The following is a 22,666-nucleotide window of genomic DNA, read 5'->3' on the forward strand; positions in this document are numbered from 1 at the left end:
TGTGTTCATCTCTCTCTCTTGCTTGTTTCTCTCTCTCTATCTCACTGAGTTTCTTTCTCGCCCTGGGTTTCTCTCTCTTGCTATTTTTCTCTCTCTCGCTGTGTTTCTCTCTCTATGTGTTTCTGTCTCTCTCTGGGTTTCTCTCTCTCTCTTGCTATGTTTCTCTCTCTCTTTCTCTCTCTGTGTTTCTCTCTCTTTTTCTATGTGTTTCTCTCTCTTTTGCTGTATTTCTTCCTCTCCTCGCTGTGTTTCTCTCTCTTTCTTGCTGTTTCTCTCTCTCTCACTGAGTTTCTCTCCTTCTCTCACTGTGTTTCACTCTCGCTGTGTTTCTCTCTCTCTGTCTCGCTGTGTTTCTCTCATTCTCTTTCTCGCTGTTTCTCACTCTCTATCTCACTGTGTTTCTCTCTCCCGCTGTATTTTTATCTCTCGCTGTTTCTCTCTCTCTCGTTGTGTTTCTCTCTCTTTATCTCTTTCTCTCGTTGTGTTTCTCTATCTCTCTCGCTGTGTTACTCTCTATCTATCTCTCTCTCTGTGTGTTTCTCTCTCTCGCTGTGATTCTCTCTCTCTCTCTCGCTGTGTTTACCTATCTCTCGCTGGGTTTCTCTATCCCTCTCTCACTGTTTCTCTGCCTCTCTTGCTGTGTTTCTCTCTCACTCTCTCGCTGTGTTTCTCTCTCATTCCCTCTCGCTGTGTTTCACTCTCTCTCTCTCACTGTTTCCCTCTCTCTCTATCTCTCTCTCTCTCTCTCTCTCGCATGTTTCTCTCTTTCGCTGTTTATCTCTCTCTCTCGCATGTTCCTCTCTCACTGTTTCTCTGCCTCTCTTGCTGTGTTTCTCTCTCACTCTCTCGCGGTGTTTCTCTCTCATTCCCTCTCACTGTGTTTCACTCTCTCTCTCACTGTTTCCCTCTCTCTCTATCTCTCTCTCTCTCTCTCTCTCTCTCTCGCTCTCTCTCACATGTTTCTCTCTTTCGCTGTTTATCTCTCTCTCGCTGTGTTTCTCTCTCATTCTCTCTCACTGTGTTTCAATTCAAATCAATTGACTTTATTGACATGGCAAGTTCATTTTTACTTACATTGTCAAAGTATAAATATTGAAAAATGTAAATATATATTTATATATAAAATAAATAAATATTTATATATAAATAAATGGTGGGACCAACCGCAACAATAATAGTAGTAGTGGACATGGGATTACCTTTAACAACAACTACAACAATGATATTAATGAGAACAACAATACATTAAAGCAATGGTAGTGGACCAGTGTCAACATGACCGAGAAAACACATGGCATGGTATGAAAGACAAAACAAAACAAGATGGGAAATATTATCGACATTACTTTGCACTTTTCACTGGCTGTCCCTCAGGTTGTGGCAGGAAGACACAAATTTGGCTGCCAAAACTGCACATTTTGGCTTTTTACCCAATAAATATTTGATTTTTTCTTTTATAGTTTCAAATTCTTTGTATTGAATTATAATTTTGGGAAAGAAATATTCTCTCAGGTCTGAGTATTTGTCACAGCACAATAGGAAATGCAGCTCTGTCTCTACCTCTCCCCTGGAGCAGAGTGAGCACAGCCTGTCCTCTCTGAGCAGCCAGGTTTGTCTGTGACGACCGGTCACTATAGCCAGACTGTGCTCACTGAGTCTGTACCTAGTCAATGTTTTCTATCAGCCACAGTGGTCAGATAGTCTGCCACCATGTACTGTCTGTTTAGAGCTAAATAGCATTGAAGTTTACTTAGATTTTTTGTGGTGTCTTTCCAATAGGTGATATATTTTTCTTTAGGTTTTGTGATGATTTTGTTGGGCCAGATTTTCTGAGTGCTGTCCTGAGGCTCTATGGGATTGGTTTGAGTTGGTGAACTGAGCCTCAAAACCAGCTGACTGAGGGAACTCTTCTCTTTTTTTCATCTCTTGGCATTGTAGAGCTGTGTGATGGAATGTTTTGGGGTCACTTGTTTTTAGGTGGTTGTAAAATTTGATGGCTCTTTTTTATATTCGAATGAAGAGGGAGTATTGGCCCAATTCTGCTCTACATGCATTATTTGGAGTTTGTCTTTGCACCTGCAATACAGTCTTGCAAAACTCTGCATGCAGTATTTTGATTGGATGTTTGTCCCATTTGGTAAATTCATTAGAGATTGGACCCCATACTTCACTGCAATATAGAGCAATTGGTTCTAATACTGATTAAAACATTTTGAGGCAGATTCTAATTGGAATTTCGATTTTGATGTTCCTTTTAATGGCATAGAATGCTCTTCTTGCTTTGTCTCTATTAGAACCTCTATTAGAACCTCTATTGTTCTTAACTGACTTGCCTAGTTAAATAAAGGTAAAATAAATTAAATCAAATGTAGACGTTGGACTTATTGGGCAGCCCTGTTTCACTCCCTGTCCCTGAGAGAAGAAGTCTGTTTGCTTGTTGCCAATTTTAACCACACATTTGTTATTAGTGTACATTGATTTAATAAAATCATATGTTTTCCCTCCAATACCACTTTCTATTAGTTTATAAAAAAGACCTTCGTGCCAAATTGAATCAAATGCTTTCTTGAAATCTACAAAACATGAGTAGATTTTGCCTTTGTTTTGGTTTACTTGTTTATCAATTAGAGTGTGGAGGGTGTAAATGTGGTCTGTTGTACGATAATCTTTTAGGAATCCAATCTGGCTTCTGCTCAGGACGTTGTGTTCGGCAAGGAAATTATGTAGTCTGCTATTCATAATACTGCAGATAATTTTTCCCAAGTTGCTGTCAACGCAAATTCCTCTGTAATTATTTGGGTCAAATTTGTCTCCATTTTTATAGATTGGTGTGATCAATCCCTGGTTCCAAATGTTGGGGAAAATACCTGTAGTGAGGATAATGTTGAAGAGTTTGAGTATAGCCCATTTGAATTTGTGGTCTGTATGTTTGATCATTTCATTTGAAATACCATTAGCACCACTGGCCTTTTGGGGTTGGAGAGTGCAAAGTTTTTCCAATAATTCTATGGGGTATACACAGGATTCTGATAGTCTTTGACTGCTGATTCAAGGATTTGTAATTTTTCTTGTATATCTTTTTGTTCTGGGCTCTTTGATATATTGCTGTAGAGGTTTGCAAAGTGATTTCTCCACATATCCTCATTTTGGATAGCCCATTCCTCATGATGAGGTTTGTTTAATGTATTCCAATTTTCCCAGAAGTGGTTTGATTCTATGGATTCCTCAATTCCATCCAGCTGATTTCTAATGTGCTGTTCATTTTTTGTTCTTAGGGTGTGTTTGTATTGCCTCAGTGTTTCCCCATATTGAAGTCGTACATTTTTGTTTTCTGGACCTCTGTGTTTTTGATTAGATATAATTCTCAATTACTTTCTTAGATTTTTGCAATCATTATCAAACCATTTTTCATTATCTGTAATTTCTGGTTTGCTCTTATGCTTCTTTAAATTAGGAGGCTAATTTGTCAAATATAAGGTTTATGTTCCAAACAGCCAAATGTACACCTTCATTGCTGTATGAGAATGTTAAGGCTAAAAAGTTGTCCAGGAGAGATTGTATTTTTTGGCTACAAATTGCTTTTGGGTAGATGTCTGTACAGTTTGCACTCCATCTATAGGCCTGTTTTGCACCATGTCATTTACTGGGCCGTGATGCTTCATGGTTGGGTTCTGCTCTTCTCAGATACACTGTGATTTGACTGTGGTCTGAGAGAGGTGTTAGTGGGCTGACTGTGAAGGCTCTGAGAGACTCTGGGTTTAGGTTGGTGAGGAAGTAGTCCACAGTGCTGCTGCCAAGGGATGAGCTGTAGGTGTACCCACCGAAATAGTCCCCTCTCAGCCTACCATTGACTATGTACAGACCCAGTGTTCGACAGAGCTTCACGAGCTGTACTCCATTTTTGTTTTTCACTTTGTCATAGTTGTTTCTATGGGGGTATGTGGGGAGGGAAAGGTTGCTTCCTGGTAGGTGTTTATCCCCATGACTGTTAATAGTGTCTTGTTCTTCTGCTGTTCTAGCATTCAGGTCTCCACAGACCAGTATGTTGCTTTGGGCCTGAAAGTGACTAATTTCCCCCTCTAGAATGGATAAACTCTCTTCATTGAAGTAGGGTGACTGAGGGGGGAATGTGGCACAGAGGAAGACGTTTTTATCTGTCAAAATAGCCTCCTTGTTGATTTTTAACCATATAAAGAATGATCTTGTTTTGATCAATTCGGTTGAATGAATTAGTTCAGATTTATACCATATTAGCATTCCCCCTGAGTCTCTGCCCTGTTTGATTCTTTTTAATTTAGTGGATTGTATAATTATCTCCCTATAACCTAGTGGACAGCCAGTGGAAACATCACCTCTGCACCATGTTTCCTGTAGTACTACAATATCAACATCATCAATTTCTTTCAGGAAGCCTGGGTTTCTGCTTATTAGTCCAAAAGCAGAGGACTTCAATCCTTGTAAATTCCAACATGCAACGTAAAACTATTTCATAATTATGATAATTTTTTCCTTCAAAATGAGACAAACACTCACAATCCAACAGGAACTATTAAAATAATATTTTTCAATTAAAGTAAACTCTTATTATGCAAATGTTATTTGTTTATCATTTAAGATAGAGAGAATTTGTGCCATGCCACTTGGGTGGGTGTAGTGTGAGGATGGTGGAGTTCTTGTGCTCATCTTACCATGACCCTCAGCCTATCACATGTGAGCATAGGACACTCAGCATTTGTTTAATGTCACTCATTTGGTTGGTGGGGACTGGGCCAGTTGCTCCTCTCACAGCCTGTGCGTAGCTCTGCCTGCTGGGCTGTGGCTCGTCCAAGTGTGGGTCTGCTGGGCTGTGGCTCCTCCAAGTGTGGGGGGCAGGGGGGTGGGAGGCCTCGTCTGGGTGGCTCGGAAGCTGGGCTGGGGTGGTCTGTGCTGCTCTGGCTGTGGTAGGCATTGAGGTTGGTTTTGCTGTGGTAGGGGCTGGGAGTTGCAGGGTGCTGGGTGTTGTCTCGGTGATCTTGGCGGGGTGGAAATTGCTCTGCTTTTCCTGGGTGGAGAGGTCGGACTGCGTTTAAAGCGACATCCTTCAGAGTCTTGGCAAGGATGGGGACTGTCTCCCTGTACAGGTGAACATGGTCATAGAGACAGTCCAGATCGAGGGTGGGATGGTGGGCCAGGTGTATATTGGGTGGCAGGGCACAGTCCCGGGAGAGGCTGGGGTTTATTCTTTGGATTGTGGCTGGGTGGAAGTCCTTCCTCTGTAGAAGAGTTGACACCACGATTCCTGAGTTGGGGAAGATTGTTGAGGCCTTCTCAATCACTCCCCGTAGTGAAGTCGCCACCCTCTCCTGCTGAGCACGCAGGTCGTTGCTTCCGGTATGTATGATTATGTGGCTTGGCGACCCGAGATGGGCCTTATCAAGCAGCTCCATGGCACTCTGCGTTGTTGGGCACCACACCTTTCTTGTTTTGTGTCTAGGGAAAAGTTTATTCTCCTGAACAAACTTCCCATTTGAGTCCATCAACAGGACAATGTCAGCCAGTGTTTCGTCTAGACTGGAGGGGGCAGAGGGAGGGCTGGTGGGTGTTGGAGCTGGGGTGTGGCTGGTCTGTGCCGGTGCCGCTGTCAGTGGGAGGCTGTTCTGTGGTTTGGGGAGGAGGGGTGCAGCAGGCAGGGCTGGGGAGGCCTTGCTGGTTGATCTGGGCTCCCTGTCCTCTGTTCTGTTTCTCTCCTGCAGCTCCTCTCAGCGTGGTCAAATCGTTTTTACTGTTCTGCCTGTCTTTTTGGAGCTCTCTCATTTTCTTTGTTAGATCAGCCAGCTCTCTCTTGAGTCCGTCTCTCTCTTGCTGAACCTCTTTCAGCTGTGTTGCAAGGCTGCTGTCCTGCTCTGTCCTCACCTTGGTTAGGAGCTCCTCTAAGGTGTGGTTGTCTGGTTGCTGCTTGCTCACGTTCTCCCTCAGCAGGACCACCTCCCCCTCCAGTTTTGTGAACTCATCCCTCATGGCAGCCATGGTGGTGAGGAGGGCCTGAGCCTGTTTTGCACTGAGGGGGTCGCTCTCCTCCTGGGGCGTGTCCTCCACTATGGTGGGAAGAGAGGTGCTGGATGTGCCTTTTGGGTGAGGATAGTTGGGGTGAGGGTGGTGCTGGTGGAGTTTGCCTTGTGGGAGGGCATGTCACTGATGGTGTCCTTATCTCTCTCTGCTCTCTCCTTAATGGTCTGAAAGTCTGTTTCAAACAGCCTAATGTTACCTTGCACCATGACAGTCCCAGTCTTGTAGAGGTTGATTGTTATCATGGTGCTATCAAGGTCATCTGTCGCTTTGACTTTCAGCTTCCACCCATTAGGTATCCCCTCTTTCTTTATGGATGGGTAGTGAGTGCAGACCGCTGAGCACCATGCATTTGGCTGGTCAGTGAGGAAGATGAGATTACTCACGTCACTGCTTTTGTAGTGGTCTGCAAAAAGGGTTTCTGGCCTCCCCTTTGGTAGTTTCTGTTTAAAAGCTTTCCTTGTTGTGTCATTTTTGGCCTCTTTAGGGTAGAGAATGGATTCTGCGCTGAGGGTGAGTGAGGAGGGTGATTGCTACTACTGCTGCGGTGCTGTTCTGCTGCCATGGCAACCGATTTGTTCGTCTGCTGCTGTTGCTAGCTAGCCCTAATTTAGTTCAAAAACCAGCAAAAAGAGTGACAAATCCTCACACAAAAAAACAGAAGATATATTTAAAGTTAGTCCGTGCTCCTTTTTGGTTTACTCACTCAGTTTGGTCGTTTGATGTAGTTGTATTAACTCCCCTTGCTAGGTTTGTTCTAGCTCGTTTATTCTGGCTAGCTTGTTAGTCTGCTGGCTAGGTCTTTGTTGTAGCAGGATAGAGTATAAACTTCTTAACTTGAGGCGCAAAGTTACTTTTTAGTTGTTGTTCATCACTTCTTGTCATCACTTCTTGTCTGGAATTCTTTTTCAATTAGAGTGTTTATCTTATTCTAAAAACAAAGAAATATTAAATATATCAGGAGCATGACTAGAGCATCTCTCTCTCTTGATAAGTCTCTTGATAAGCTCTCATTGTGTTTCTCTCTCTGTCTCTCTCTGTGTTTCTCTCTCTCTCTTTCTCTTGCTGTTTTTCTCTGTCTCGTTGTGTTTCTTTCACTCTCTCGCTGTGTTTCTCTTGCTCTCTCTTTCGCTGTGTTTCCCTCTCCCACTGTTTCTCTCTCTCACACACTGTATTGTCTCTCTCGCTGTTTCTCTCTCTCGCATGTTTCTCTCTCTCGCTGTGTTACTCTCTCTCTTCGCTTTGTTTCTCTCTCTCAAGCTGTTTTTATCTCTCTCGCTATGTTTCTCTCTCTCCCGCTGTTTCTCTCTCTCTCTGTCTTTCTCTCGTTCACTTGTTTCTCTCTCGCTATGTTTCTCTCCTTCTCTTGCTTGTTTCTCTCTCTCTCTCTCTCTCTCGCTGAGTTTCTCTCTCTCCCGGGGTTTCTCTCTCTTGCTGTGTTTCTCTCTCTCGTGTTTCTCTCCCTGTCTCTCTGTGTTTCTCTCTCTCTCTTTCTCTTGCTGTTTTCTCTCTCTTTTTTTTCTCTCTCTCTCATTGTGTTTCTCTCTCTATCAATGTTTCTCTCTCTATCGCCGCGTTCCTATCTCTCACTGTTTCTCTCTGTCGCTTTCTTTCTGTCTCTATTTGTTTCTCTCTCTCGCTGTGCTTCTCTCTCTCGCTGTGTTTCTCTCTATAACTGTGTTTCTCTCTCTCCCGCTGTTTCTCTCTCTCTCTGTCTTTCTCTCGTTCACTTGTTTCTCTCTCGCTATGTTTCTCTCCTTCTCTTGCTTGTTTCTCTCTCTCTCTCTCTCTCTCGCTGAGTTTCTCTCTCTCCCGGGGTTTCTCTCTCTTGCTGTGTTTCTCTCTCTCGTGTTTCTCTCCCTGTCTCTCTGTGTTTCTCTCTCTCTCTTTCTCTTGCTGTTTTCTCTCTCTTTTTTTTCTCTCTCTCTCATTGTGTTTCTCTCTCTATCAATGTTTCTCTCTCTATCGCCGCGTTCCTATCTCTCACTGTTTCTCTCTGTCGCTTTCTTTCTGTCTCTATTTGTTTCTCTCTCTCGCTGTGCTTCTCTCTCTCGCTGTGTTTCTCTCTATAACTGTGTTTCTCTCTCTCGCTGTGTTTCTCTCTCTAACTGTGTTTCTCTCTCACACTGTCTGTCTCTCTCTTTCGCTGTGTTTTTCTGTCTTTTTGTGGTTCTTTCACTCTCTCGCTGTGTTTCTCTTGCTCTCTCTTTCGCTGTGGTTCTCTCTCAATCTCTCTGTTGCTATGTTTCTCTCTCTCGCTGTGTTTCTCTCTCTAACTGTGTTTCTCTCTCTCACTGTGTTTCTCTCTCTCTTTCTCACTGTCTGTCTCTCTCTCTCTTTCGCTGTGTTTTTCTGTCTTTTTGTGGTTCTTTCACTCTCTCGCTGTGTTTCTCTTGCTTTCTTTCGCTGTGGTTCTCTCTCAATCTCTCTGTTGCTATGTTTCTCTCTCTCTGTGTGTGTGTGTTTCCCTCTCTCTCTCTCTGTGTTTCTGTCTCTCCCGCTGTTTCCCTCTATCTCTCACTGTGTTTCTCTCTCTGTGAGTGTTACTCTCTGTCTCTCTCTCTCTCGCTGTGTTTCTCTCTCTCTCGCTCTATTTTTCTCTATCGCCGTGTCTCTCATTCTCTCTCTATCATTCACTGTGTTTCTCTCTCTCACGTTTCTCTCTCTCGCTGTGTCTCTCTCTCACTCTCGCTGTGTTTCTCTCTCTCACTGTGTTTATCTCTCTCGCCATGTTTCTCTCTCTCCCGCTGTTTCTCTCTCTCGCTGTGTTTCCCTCTCTCTCGTGCTTTCTCCCTGTTTCTCTCTCTCTGTCTCTCTTTGTTTCTCTTCCTCTCTTGCATGTTTCTCTTCTCTATTTCGCTGTTTCTCTCTCTCGCTGGGTTTCTCGCTCCCGCTGTGTTTCTCTCTTTCTCTGTTTCTCTCTCTGTCACCATGTTTCTCTCTCTGGCTTTGTGTCTTTCTCTCTCGTTGTATTTCTCTCTCTCGCTGTGTTTCTCTCTCTCACTAAGCTTCTCTCTCGCTGTCTTTCTCTCTCTTTAACTTTGTTTCACTCTCTCTTTTGCTGTGTCTCTCTCACTCTCTCTCTCTCTCCCTCTCTCTCGCTGTCTCTCTGTCTCTCGCATGTTTCTTTCTCTCGCTGTGTTACTCTCTCTCTATCTCACCCTCTCTGTCTGTTTCTCTCTCTTGCTGTGATTCTTTCTCTCTCTCACTGGGTTTCTCTCTCCCTATCTCACTGTTTCTCTTCCTCTCCTGCTGTGTTTCTCTCATTCTCTCTCTCACTGTGTTTCCCCCCCCCTCTCTCTCTCGCTCTCTCTCTCTCTCTCTCTCACTCACTGTGTTTCTGTCTCTCTCGCTGTTTCTCTCTATTATTCACTGTGATTCTCTCTCTCACATGTTTCTCTATCTCGCATGTTTCTCTCTCTCGCTGTGTTACACTCTCTCTATAGCTGTGTTTCTCTCTCTCTCGCTGTGTTTATCTCCCATGTTTCTCTCTCTGCCGCTGTTTCTCTCTCTCTCCGTGTTCCTCTATTTTGCTGTGTTTCTCTCGCTCTCTCACTGTATTTCTCTCTCTCGCGCTCTCTCCCTGTGTTTCTCTCTCTCTCACTTTGTTTCTCTTGCTCTCTCTCGCTGTGTTTCTCTTCCTCTCTTGCTTGTTTCTCACTCCTTCTCTCTCTCTCTCTCTCTCTCTCTCACTGGGTTCTCTCTCCCGCAGTGTTTGTCTCTCTCTCACTGTTTCTCTCTCTCTCTTTAACTGTGTTTTTCTCTGTCTCGCTGTGTTTCTCTCATTCTCTCTCTCGCTGTGTTTCTTTTTCTCTTGCTCTCTCTCTCTCTCTCTGTATTTATGTCTCTCACTATTTCTCTCTCTCACGCTATGTCTCTCTCTCTCTCTTTCTCGCTGTGTTTCTCTCTCTCGCTTTGTTTCTCTCTCTCTGGCTGTATTTTCCTCCCTCTCTTGCTTTTTTATCTCTTTCTCTCTCACAGTGTTTCTCGCTCTCTCACTGAGTTTCTCTCTCTCCCTGGGTTTCTCTCTCCTGTTGAGATTCTCTCTCTCGCTGATTCTCTCTATTATTCACTGTGGTTCTCTCTCTCACATGTTTCTCTATCTCGCATGTTTCTCTCTCTCGCTGTGTTACACTCTCTCTATAGCTGTGTTTCTCTCTCTCTCTCTTGCGCTGTTTCTCTCTCTCTCGCTGTGTTTATCTCCCATGTTTCTCTCTCTGCCACTGTTTCTCTCTCTCCGTGTTCCTCTATTTTGCTGCTACAGACCTATATCTGTCCTACCCTGACTACCCTGACTTTCTAAGGTCTTCGAAAGCCAAATCAACAAACTGATTACCGACCATTTTGAATCCCACCATACCTTCTTCCCTATGCAATCTGGTTTCAGAGCTGGTCATCGGTGCACTTCAGCCACGCTCAAGGTCAAAAACGATATCTTAACCGCCATCGATAAGAAACAATACTGTGCAGCTGTATTCATTGACCTCGCCAAGTCTTTCAACTCTGTCAATGACCATATCCTCATTGGCAGACTCGAAAGCCTTGGTTTCTCAAATGATTGCCTCGCCTGGTTCAGTGTGTCAAATCGGAGGGCCTGTTGTCCGTGCCTCTGGCAGTGTCTATAGGGGTGCCACAGGGTTCAATTCTCGGACCAACTCTCTTCTCTGTATATATCAATGATGTCGCTCTTGCTGCTGATGAGTCTCTGATCCACCTCTACACAGACGAAACCATCCTGAATTGTTCTGGCCCTTCTTTGGACACTGTGATAACAACCCTCCAGACGAGCTTCAATGCCGTACAACTCTCCTTCCGTGGCCTCCAATTGCTCTTAAATACAAGTAAAACTAAATGCATGCTCTTCAACCGATCGCTGCCTGCACCTGCCCGCCCGTCCAACATCACTACTCTGGACGGTTCTGACTTGTGGACAACTACAAATACCTAGGTGTCTGGTTAGACTGTAAACTCTCCTTCCAGACTCATATCAAACTTCTCCAATTCAAAGTTAAATCTAGAATTGACTTCCTATTTCGCAACAAAGCATCCTTCACTCATGCTGCCAAACATACCCTTGTAAAATGGACCATCCTACCGATCCTCGATTTCGGCGATGTAATTTACAAAATCACAGTGCCATCCGTTTTGTCACCAAAAACCCATATACTACCCATCACTGCGACCTGTACGCCCTCGTTGGCTGGCCCTCGCTTCATACTCGTCGCCAAACCCACTGGCTCCAGGTCATCTACAAGACCCTGCTAGGTAAAGTCCCCCTTTATCTCAGCTTGCTGGTCACCATAGCAGCACCCACCTGTAGCACGCGCTCCAGCAGGTATATCTCTCTGGTCACCCCCAAAACCAATTCTTCCTTTGGCCGCCTCTCCTTCCAGGTCTCTGCTTCCAATGACTGGAATCTCCCTCACTAGCTTTAACCTCTCTGGGATATGTGGGACGCGTCCCACCGGGCCAAAAGCCAGGGAAAATGCAGAGAGCCACATTCAAATAAATTACTATAAAAATCTAACTTTCATTAAATCACACATGTAAGATAGCAAATTAAAGCTACAATTGTTGTGAATCATGCCAACATGTCAGATTTCAAAAAGGCTTTTCGGCGAAAGCAAACAATGCCATTATCTGAGGATAGCACCTCTGTGAACAAAGAGAGAAAGCATATTTCAACCGTGCAGGCGCGACACAAAACGCAGAAATACAAATATAATTTATGCCTCATTTGTTGGCACTCCAATATGTCATAAACATCACAAATGGTCCTTTTGTTTGATTATTTCCATCGATATATATCCAAAATGGCCATTTATTTTTCACATTTGATTCAGAAAAACACTGGTTCCAACTTGAGCAACTTGACTACAAAATATCTCAAAAGTTAGCTGTAAACTTTGCCAAAATATTTCAAACTACTTTTATAATACAAGTTTAGGTATTTTTTAATGTAAATAATCGCTAAAATTGAAGACGGGGTGATCTGTGTTCAATACATGAAGAAAACAAACTGAAGCATGCTTTCTGGTCAGGCGCCTCTATCGAACAGCACACTTCAAGTGACCCTCGTTCAAGAAGCGATAGGAACTGCAAGAAGGTCCCTTAGAAATCTGGATTCCCATTGAAAACTGACTGAAAAGAGAGTGAAAAAAAAATCTGAATGGTTTGTTCACTCATGCTGCCAAACATACCCTTGTAAAATGGACCATCCTACCGATCCTCGATTTCGGCGATGTAATTTACAAAATCACAGTGCCATCCGTTTTGTCACCAAAAACCCATATACTACCCATCACTGCGACCTGTACGCCCTCGTTGGCTGGCCCTCGCTTCATACTCGTCGCCAAACCCACTGGTTTCAGGTCATCTACAAGACCCTGCAAGGTAAAGTCCCCTCTTATCTCAGCTCGCTGGTCACCATAGCAGCACCCACCTGTAGCACGCGCTCCAGCAGGTATATCTCTCTGGTCACCCCCAAAACCAATTCTTCCTTTGGCCACCTCTCCTTCCAGGTCTCTGCTTCCAATGACTGGAATCTCCCTCACTAGCTTTAACCTCTCTGTGATAAATATGCTAAATATGTTCTGTTATACTCACAGACATGATTCAAACAGTTTTAGAAACTTCAGAGTGGTTTCTATCCACATCTACTAATAATATGCATATCTTAGTAGCAGGCAGTTGAATTTGGGCATGCATTTAACTTGTTATGGCTGCAATCCCAATATCGGGATAAAGGGTCATCAACAACCGCTGAATAGCATAGCGCTACATACAATAAATATTACTATAAATATTTATATTCATGAAATCACAAGTGCAATATAGGAAAACACAGCTTAGCCTGTTGTTAATCCACCTGTCGTGTCAGATTTTGAAATTATGCTTTACAGCAAAAGCAATCCAAGCGTTTGTGTAAGTTTATCGATTGCACAATAAAACAATAAGCACACTTAGCATCAGGTAGCTCGGTCACGAAAATCAGAAAAGCAATAAAATGTTCAGAAATCCACAGGAAAGAGCGGTCATGACAACGCAGACAAATTCCAAATAGTTTCCATAATGCCCACAGAAACATGTCAATTTTTTTTATAATCAATCCTCAGGTTGTTTTTAAAATATATAATCGATAATATATCAACCGCAAATGTCTTTCACAGTAGGAGAGGGAAAAGCAATACCTATCCAAACTCTGTTGCGCGAGCATAACTCATGTGACCACTTGATGCGATGTTATCGTTCTGGCTCATTTTTTCAAAATAAAAGCCTGAAACTATGTCTGAAGACTGTTGACACCTTGAGGAAGTGATAGGAAAAGGAATCTGGTTCATATCCCTTTAAATGGAGCAAAGGGAGGCTATGGAACATGTAGTTTTCAAAATAGAATCCACTTCCCGTTTGATTTTCCTCAGGGTTTCGCCTGCAATACCAGTTCTGTTATACTCATAGACAATATTTTGACAGTTTTGGAAACTTTAAAGTGTTTTCTATCCAATATTAATAATAATGTGCATATATTAGCAACTGAGACTGAGGAGCTGGCCGTTTACAATGGGCACCTTTTCATCCAAGCTACTCGAGCTACTGCCCCTGCTGCCAAAAAAAGTTAACCCGGACGTGAAAATACTGCCCTCTGTCACCAAGAAGTTAAGCACCAGCTGTCAGAGCAGCTCACAGATTGCTGCACCTGTACATTGCCCATCTATAATTTAGACCAAACAACTACCTCTCCCCCTACTGTATTTTTTATTTATTTATTTCGCTCCTTTGCACCCTATTTTTTCTATCTCTACTTTGCACTTTCTCCCACTGCAAATCTACCATTCCAGTGTTTTACTTGCTATATTGTATTGACTTCCACCATGGCCTTTTTTTTGCCTTTACCTCCCTTATTTCACCTCATTTGCTCACATTGTATATAGACTTATTTTTCTACTGTATTATTGACTGTATGTTTGTTTTACTCCATGTGAAACTCTGTGTTGTTGTATGTGTCGAACTGCTTTGCTTTATCTTGGCCAGGTCACAATTGTAGATGAGAACTTGTTCTCAACTGACCTACCTGGTTAAATAAAGGTGAAATAAATAAAATAAATAAAAATACATTGTAATAAAATTATAAACGATAAAAAATACTAATATAAAAATGTAGTAAATAATAACACAAAAATAATAACAATAAAATGGTAACAGTCAATAGTAGAAATAAATATAAAAATCTACATATGGAAAATGAAACATTAACTAACTTATAACGAAATAATGGTCATCTTCACCATTACATCAGTACTACAACTACAATCAACATTACTACTACTAGCACCACCATCATTAAACTGCTATCATTACCATTACCACCCATACCACTATTTTTTGGAATGATAACCAACAATAATAATAGTAATAACAATAATAGTAATAATAAGTAAGTTACTGCTTACTATGCAAATGTTATTATTCAGTGTCCTTCAGGCTATGGCAGGCAAATACATATTTGGCTGCAAGAGGAGCCATTGCTCCTTCGCCCATGAGTATTTTTAGTTTTTTCTCTGGGTTTAATAACTTAAAATTAGGAATAAGTGTAGTAATTTATGTGAATAATGTTTATTTATCACAGTAAAGGAGAAAGTGCATCTCTGTCTCTACTTCCACTGTCATGCAGTGACCACATACTCTTCGGGTAGCCATGTCTGATGGTTTCTATTGCCGGTTTCTATTGCCAATTGGTGGTCACTCAGCCTGTACTTGGTAAGGATCTGTCTCTTCTTCGTATCTCTGACAGGGTAGAGATAATCAGCCAATTCATATTCTCTGTTTTAGGGTCAGATAACAATTTAGTGATTTTGTTTCGTTTTTCTAATGTTGTAAATATGAGTCCTTTGATTGGTTCATGATTTTGCTTATTGGAATTCTTTCTTTTGAAGCAGTGCTGGTGTCAGCTTGGTTGGTGAGGTCCAACACCAGCTGACTTAGAGGGCTCGTTTCTGCGCTCAGCTCATGGGTTTGAAGTGCTTTCAAATGCAGACTTGGACTTGAATTTAGATGTATTCCGAATTTTAATGATCTTTTCTGTGTTTCTCTCTCTCTCGCTGTGTTTCTTTATCTTTCTTGCTGTGTTTCTCTTTCTCTCTTGCTCTCTCTTGCTGTGTTTCTCTCTGTGTGTTTATCTCTCTCTCTAGCACCGTGTTTCTCTCTCTCTCGTGCTCCCTCGCTCAGTTTCTCTCTCTTGCTGTGTTTCTCTTGCTGTGTTTCTCTCTCTTTGTTTCTCTCTCTCCGTGATTCTCTTTATCTCGCTAGGTTTCTTTCTCTCTCTCTCGCTGTTTCCCTCTCTCGCTCTCTCACCGTTTGTCTCTCACTGGTTCTCTCTCTCTCTTGCTGTGTTTCTCTCTCTCTCTCGCTGTGTTTCTCTATCTCACTGTGTTTCTCTCTCTCTCGGTGTGTTTCTCTATCTCTGGGTGTGTTTCTCTCTCTCACTATGTTTCTCTCTCTCTCTCTCATACTGGGTTTCTTTCTCTCTGTCTCGCTGTGTTTCTCTCTCTCGCTGTTTCCCTCTCTCGCTCTCTCACTCTTTCTCTCTCACTGGTTCTCTCTCTCTCTCATTGTTTCTCTCTCTGTCTCTCTCTCTTTCTCTTGCTGTGTTTCTCTCTCTTCCATGATTTGTTTCACTCTCTCTCGCTGTTTCTCGCTCACATTGTTTCTCTCTCTCTCGCTGTCTTTCTCTCTCGCTGTGCTTCTCACTCGCTTTGTTTCTCTCTCTCTCACTGTGTTTCTCTCTCTCGCTTTTTCTCTTTCTCTCTCACTGTCTCTCTCTCTCTCATCGTGTTTCTCTCGGTCTCACTGTGTTTCTCTCAGTCGCTCTCTCGCTTTGTTTCCCTCTCTCTCATTGTTTTTCAATTCAATTAAATAACATTTGCTTTATTGGCATGAAGTAACAATTAACATATTTTTGCTAAAGCTTGTTTTAGATATTTACAAAATGAAAAAAATGAGAATCAAAATTGTCAACGGGACAACAGTAACAACAATAACCAAGGGTAAAAATAACCATACATTGAACAATAACCATCCAGTAGAGTACATGTGCTGTGTTTCTCTCTCTCGCTGTGTTTCTTTATCTTTCTCGCTATGTTTCTCTCTTGCTCTCTCTTGCAGTCTCTCTCTCTGTTTATCTCTCTCTCTATCACTGTGTTTCTCTCTCCCTCGTGCTCCCTCGCTCAGTTTCTCTCTCTCGCTGTGTTTCTCTTGCTGTGTTTCTCTATCTCTCTCTCTCTTTGTTTCTCTCTCTCTGTGTTTCTCTTTCTCTCGCTGGGTTTCTTCCTGTCTTGCTGTGTTTCTCTCTCTCGCTGTTTCCCTCTCTCGCTCTCTCACTGTTTGTCTCTCACTGGTTCTCTCTCTCTCTCGCTGTGTTTCTTTATCTTTCTTGCTGTGTTTTTCTCTCTCTCCCTGTGTTTCTCTCTCTCTTGCTGTGTTTATTTATCTTTCTTGCTGTGTTTTTCTCTCTCTCCCTGTGTTTCTCTCTCTCTTGCTGTGTTTCTTTATCTTTCTTGCTGTGATTCTCTATCTCGCTGTGTTTCTCTCTCTCGCGCTGCATTTCACTCTCTCGCTCTTTCTCTCTCTCTCGCTGTGTTTCTTTATCTTTCTTGCTGTGTTTATCTTTCTCGCTGTGTTTCTCTCTTGCTCTCTGTCGCTGTATTTCTCTCTCTCTATCACTGTGTTTCTCTCTCTCGTGCTCTCTCGCTCAGTTTCTCTCTCTCGCTGTGTTTCTCTTGCTGTGTTTCTCTATCTCTCTCTCTCTGTGTTTATCTGTCTCTCTTTGTATCTCTCTCTCTCCTGTGATTCTCTCTCTCTCTCTTGCTCTCTCGCTTGGTTTCTCTCTCTCGCTTTGTTTCTCTCCCTCTCTGCGTTTCTCTCTCTCGCTGTGTTTCTCTCTCTCGCTGTGTTTCTTTATCTTTCTTGCTGTGTTTCTCTCTCTCTCGCTGTGTTTCTCTCTCTCGCTGTGTTACTTTATCTTTCTTGCTGTGTTTCTCTTTCTCGCTGTTTTTCTCTCTTGCTCTCTCTCGCTGTGTTTCTCTCTTTGTGTTTATCTCTCTCTATCACTGTGTTTCTCTCTCTCTCGTGCTCTCTCGCTCAGTTTCTCTCTCTCTCTCTCTGTTTCTCTTGCTGTGTTTCTCTCTCTCTCTCTCTGTTTCTCACTCTCTCTTTGCATCTCTCTCTCTCCTGTGATTCTCTCTCTCTCTCTTGCTCTCTCGCTGGGTTTCTCTCTCTCGCTTTGTTTCTCTCCCTCTCTAAGTTCCTCTCTCCCGCTGGGTTTCTCTTCCTCTCTGTGTTTCTCTCTCATTGTTTCTCTGTCTCTCTTTGCCTTGCTTTGTTTCTCCCACTCTCTCACTGTGTTTCTCTCTCTCGGTGTGTTTCTCTCACTCGCTGTTTCCCTCTCTCGCTCTCTCACTGTATCTCTCTCTCTCTCTCTCTCGCTGTGTTTCTCTATCTCTTGGAGTGTTTCTCTCTCACTGTGTTTCTCTCACTCTCTCGCTGTGTTTATCTTGCTCTGTCTCTCTCTGTTTCTCTCTCGCTGTTTCTCTCTCTCGCTGTTTCTCTATCTCTGGCTGTGTTTTGCTCTCTCGCTGTGTTTCTCTCTCTCTCACTGTGTTTCTTGTGTTTCTCTTTCTTGCTATGTTTCTCTCTCTCTATTTCTCTCACTTTGTTTCTCTCAATATGTGTTTCTCTCTCGCTTTGTTTATATCTCTCTCTGTGTTTCTCTCTCTGTCTCTCACTGTCTTTCTCTCTCTCTCACCGTGTTTCTCTCTGTCTCGCTGTGTTTCTCTCATTCTCTCTCTCGCATTGTGTTTCAATTCAATTAAATTATATTTGCTTCATTGGCATGAAGTAACAATGAACATATTTTTGCTAAAGCTTATTTTAGATATTTGCAAAATGAAAAAAATGAGAATCAAAATTGTCAACGGGACAACAGTAACAACAATAACCATGGGTCAAAATAACCATACATTGAACAATAACAATAACCATTCAGTAGAGTACATGTGCTGCTTGATTGGCTGCGTTTCTCTCTATTGGTGCGTTTCTTTATATTTCTTGTGTTTCTCTCTCTCTCGCTGTGTTTCTCTCTCTCGCTGAGTTTCTCTCTTTCTCGCTCTCGCTGTGTTTCTCTCTTGCTCTCTCTTGCTGTGTTTCTCTCTTTGTGTTTATCTCTCTCTATCACTGTTTCTCTATCTCTCATGCTCTCTTGCTCAGTTTCTCTCTCTCGCTGTGTTTCTCTTGCTGCGTTTCGCTATCTCTCTCTCTGTGTTTCTCACTCTCTCTTTGTATCTCTCTCTCTCCTGTGATTCTCTCTCTCTTGCTGAGTTCCTCTCTCCCGCTGTGTTTCTCTTCCTCTCTGTGTTTCTCTCTCATTGTTTCTCTGTCTCTCTTTCTCTTGCTTTGTTTCTCCCACTCTCTCACTGTGTTTCTCTCTACCGGTGCGTTTCTTTATCTTTCTTGTGTTTCTCTCTCTCGCTGCTTTTCTCTCTCTCGCTGTGTTTCTCTCTCTCGCTGTGTTTCTTTATCTTTCTTGCTTTGTTTCTCTTTCTCGCTGTGGTTCTCTCTTGCTCTCTCTCGCTGTGTTTCTCTCTTTGTGTTTATCTCTCTCTATCACTGTGTTTCTCTCTCTCTCGTGCTCTCTCGCTCAGTATCTCTCTCTCGCTGTGTTTATCTTGCTGTGTTTCAATTCAATTCAATTCAATTCAAGGGCTTTATTGGCATGGGAAACATGTGTTAACATTGCCAAAGCAAGTGAGGTAGACAACATACAAAGTGAAAATATAAAGTGAAAAACAACAAAAATTAACAGTAAACATTACACATACAGAGGTTTCAAAACAGTAAAGACATTACAAATGTCATATTATATATATATATACAGTATTTTAACAATGTACAAATGGTTAAAGGACACAGGATAAAATAAATAAGCATAAATATGGGTTGTATTTACAATGGTGTGTGTTCTTCACTGTTGCTCTTGTTTCTCTATCTCTCTCTCTCTCTGTGTTTCTCTCTCTCTCTTGCCCTCTCTCTGGGTTTCTCTCTCTCGCTTTGTTTCTCTCCCTCTCTGGGTTCCTCTCTCCCGCTGGGTTTCTCTTCCTCTCTGTGTTTCTCTCTCATTGGTTCTCTGTCTCTCTTTCTCTTGCTTTGTTTCTCCCACTCTATCACTGTGTTTCTCTCTCGGTGAGTTTCTCTCATTCGCTGTTTCCCTCTCTCGCTCTCTCACTGTTTCTCTCTCTCTCTCGCTGTGTTTCTCTCTCTCTCGCTGTGTTTATCTTGCTCTGTCTCTCCCTGTGTTTCTCTCCCTCTCGCCGTTTCCCTCTCTGTCTCTCTCTCTCTCACTTTGTTTCTCTCTCGCTGTTTCTCTCTCTTGCTATGTTTCTCTATCTCTCGCTGTGTTTCTCTCTCTCACTATGTTTCTCTCTCTCTCGCTGGGTTTTTCTCTCCCGCTGTGTTTCTCTCGCTGTGTTTCTCTCTCTCATTGTGTTTCTCTCTCTGTCTCGCTCTCTCTCTTTCTCTTGCTGTGTTTCTCTCTATTCCTTGCTTTTTCTCTCTCTCTCACTGTTTCTCTCTCTCCCACTGTTTCTCTCTCTCCCGCTGTTTCTCTCTCATTATCGCTGTGTTTCTCTCTCACATTATTTCTCTCTCTCTCACTGTTTCAATCCCTCTATCACTGTCTTTCTCTCTCGCTGTGTTTCTCTCTCGCTTTGTTTCTCTCTCTCTCGCTGTGTTTCTCTCTCACATTGTTTCTCTCTCTGTCTCTCGTGTCTTTCTCTCTCTCACTGTGTTTCTCTCTGTCTCGCTGTGTTTCTCTCATTCTCTCTCTCACTTTGTTTCCCTCTCTCTCTCATCGTTTTTCAATTAAATTTGCTTTATTGGCATGAAGTAACAATGAACATATTTTTGCTAAAGCTTATTTTAGATATTTACCATATGAAAAAAATTTGAATCAAATTTGTCAATGGGACAACAGTAACGACAGTAACCAAGGGTCAAAATAACCATGCATTGAACAATAACAATAACCATTCAGTAGAGTACATGTGCTGCTTGATTGGCTGTGTTTCTCTCTATTGCTGCGTTTCTTTATCTTTCTTGTGTTTCTCTCTCTCGCTGTGTTTCTCTCTCGCTTGCTGTGTTTCTCTCTCTCTCGCTGAGTTTCTCTCTTGCTCGCTCTCGCTGTGTTTCTCTCTCTCTCATGCTCTCTTGCTCAGTTTCTCTCTTGCTGTGTTTCTCTTGCTGTGTTTCTCTTGCTGTGTTTCTCTCTCTCTCTCGCTGTGTTCCTCTTCCTCTCTTGCTTTGCTTCACTCTCACTCTCTTATAACTTTCCCGCTGTGTTTCTCTCTCTCTTGCATGTTTCTCTGTGTATAACTCTACCGCTCTGTTTCTCTCTCTTTTTCTCTGTTTCCCTATCAATTTTCTCTGTTTCTCTGTTTCTCTCTCTTTTTCTCTGTTTCTCACTGTTTTTTTTCTCTCTCATTCTCTGTCTCACTGTACTTCTCTCTCTCTCTCTTGCTGTGTTTCTCTCTCACTCTCTCTCTCGCTCACTGTGTTTCTGTGTTTCTCTCTCTATCGCTGTGTTTCTCTCTCTCTCTTTGTTTCTCTCTCTCACATGCTCTCTCGCTGGGATCCTCTCTCTCTCTCGCTGTGTTTCTATTCCTCTCTTGCTGTGTTTCTCTCTCACTCTCTCTCTCGCTCACTGTGTTTCTGTGTTTCTCTTTCTCGCTGTGTTTCTCTCTCTCTCTTTGTTTCTCTCTCTCACATGCTCTCTCGCTGGGATCCTCTCTCTCTCTCGCTGTGTTTCTATTCCTCTCTTGCTGTGTTTCTCTCTCACTCTCTCGCTGTGTTTCTCTCTCTCTCTCTCTCCACAGCTGGCTGGAATCTTGATGTTAAACAGGTGTCAAATCTGAGGGTGTTTTTATCCAATAAATATGGAACTCTGACATGCATTGGTTGTATTGTTCAATTCAATTTGTTCTGTTCTAGAACGTTTAGGTATAAAATAGAATTTTATAAAGTAGAAAAGTCCCCAAAATGAAAGATGGAACAGAAATTTCAAACCTCTACCCATTCCTTAATCTAAACCCTTGCCAAATGCGAAATGGGGATCCCTACATTTGCTGTCACCCAAAATAAAATACAGATCAATGCTACTAAACAGGACCTGGCAAGGAGAAAGTAATTTTGTGAACGATGCAGTGGATTTGCAATGAGCATGGCCTTATTTCTATTACAGCATATTGGATGACTGTCATTTATATTCCATTCAAGCAACTTTTATATCAGCCAATTTGTATTCCTTCGCATATCTAAGTGTTCTTTTCCTCTCACCTTTTCCCTTCGCTTGTAGACTTCAATGCACAACACATCAGTTGTATGTGACCAGGCAAAAAAAAACTTTCCAAGTCAAACCATATCATAACCGCTACACACAGCCTACACCATTGTTACCATATTAGCTAAAGTAACATCATAGTGAACATAGCTAATAGAACTAACGAGTTAGTAAACCCACTTCATTCATTCAGTAACATTACAGTGGAGAGAGAGGAAGCAGTTTACCAAAAGCTTACCTTAACTTGGAAGAGTTCCAGTGTTGTGTTAGATAGCCATAGCCAGCTAGCTAACATAGCATCCCTCTGTTTGAGCAGGGTGTTTGAATAGTTAAACTAGTAAGCTGCATTTGCTAGCTAAGTAAGTAAAACTGAAAAAACAGTCTCTCTCTTGCTTCTCATTCATTTGAAAGACATGTATTTGTTCAAACTGTTCAACTATTGTCTTTCTCTCTCTTTGAGTCAACTACTCACCACATTTTATGCACTGCGGTGCTAGCTAGCTGTAGCTTGTGCTTTCAGTACTAGATTTCTTCTCTAATCCTTTGAATGGGTGGACAACATGTCAATTCATGCTGCAAAAGCTCTGATAGGTTGAAGGACGTCCTCGAGAAGTTGTCATAATTACTGTGTAAGACTATGGAAGGGGGTGAGAACCATGAGCCTCCCAGATTTTGTATTAAAGTCAATGTACCCAGAGGAGGACGGAAACTAGCTGTCCTCCGGCTACACCATGGTGCTACGACAGTGCTGTTGAGGCTGTAGACCTTCATTGCAAAACAGTGTGCTTTAAAAACTATTTGGTGACGTGAATATGTTTAGTGTAGTTTTATCTAAAAAGGATAACTTTAAATGTTTTACCATTTGTATTTTTATGAAGTTCACTTCCTCCTCTGAGTAACCTCCACTAATGAAAAGGTGATGTAGTTTTACACGGGTATTAAAATGTAAATTTCTACCTGTCGGTTGCACTAGGATTACCCCTTCTGTCTTCTAAGACAATCATCAGTCTGAAAACTTCAGGAAACTTCACCTCAGCACTTACTGCTCTCACAAAACTTTGATAATACTCTTGCTCCAGGTTTGGACAACAAAGGGCTATAGAATAGTTTTAAGGTGTGGCAAATATAGATCCCGTTGCTGCACCACATTTGATATTATGTCGTAATCTACACAAAAAAATGGTGGTCATCTGAAACAGTCAATTTTGTGTTGTGACAATTCCACCAGGCAGATTC

At 42.3% G+C, this 22,666-nt stretch overlaps 1 protein-coding gene and 1 pseudogene across 2 annotated transcripts in view; one reads left to right on the forward strand and one right to left on the reverse strand.

The window, feature by feature from the left end:
* Positions 1-22,666, forward strand: part of LOC110490018 (cadherin-18) — a 404,998-nt gene that overhangs the window by 279,715 nt on the left and 102,617 nt on the right. The gene's annotated exons all lie outside the window — the stretch shown is intronic.
* Positions 4,685-6,290, reverse strand: LOC149977445 (uncharacterized; annotated as a pseudogene).

Source organism: Oncorhynchus mykiss, chromosome 15 (assembly GCF_057628025.1).
Source record: "Oncorhynchus mykiss isolate SJ-2025 chromosome 15, ASM5762802v1, whole genome shotgun sequence".
Taxonomy (NCBI): Eukaryota; Metazoa; Chordata; class Actinopteri; order Salmoniformes; family Salmonidae; genus Oncorhynchus; species Oncorhynchus mykiss.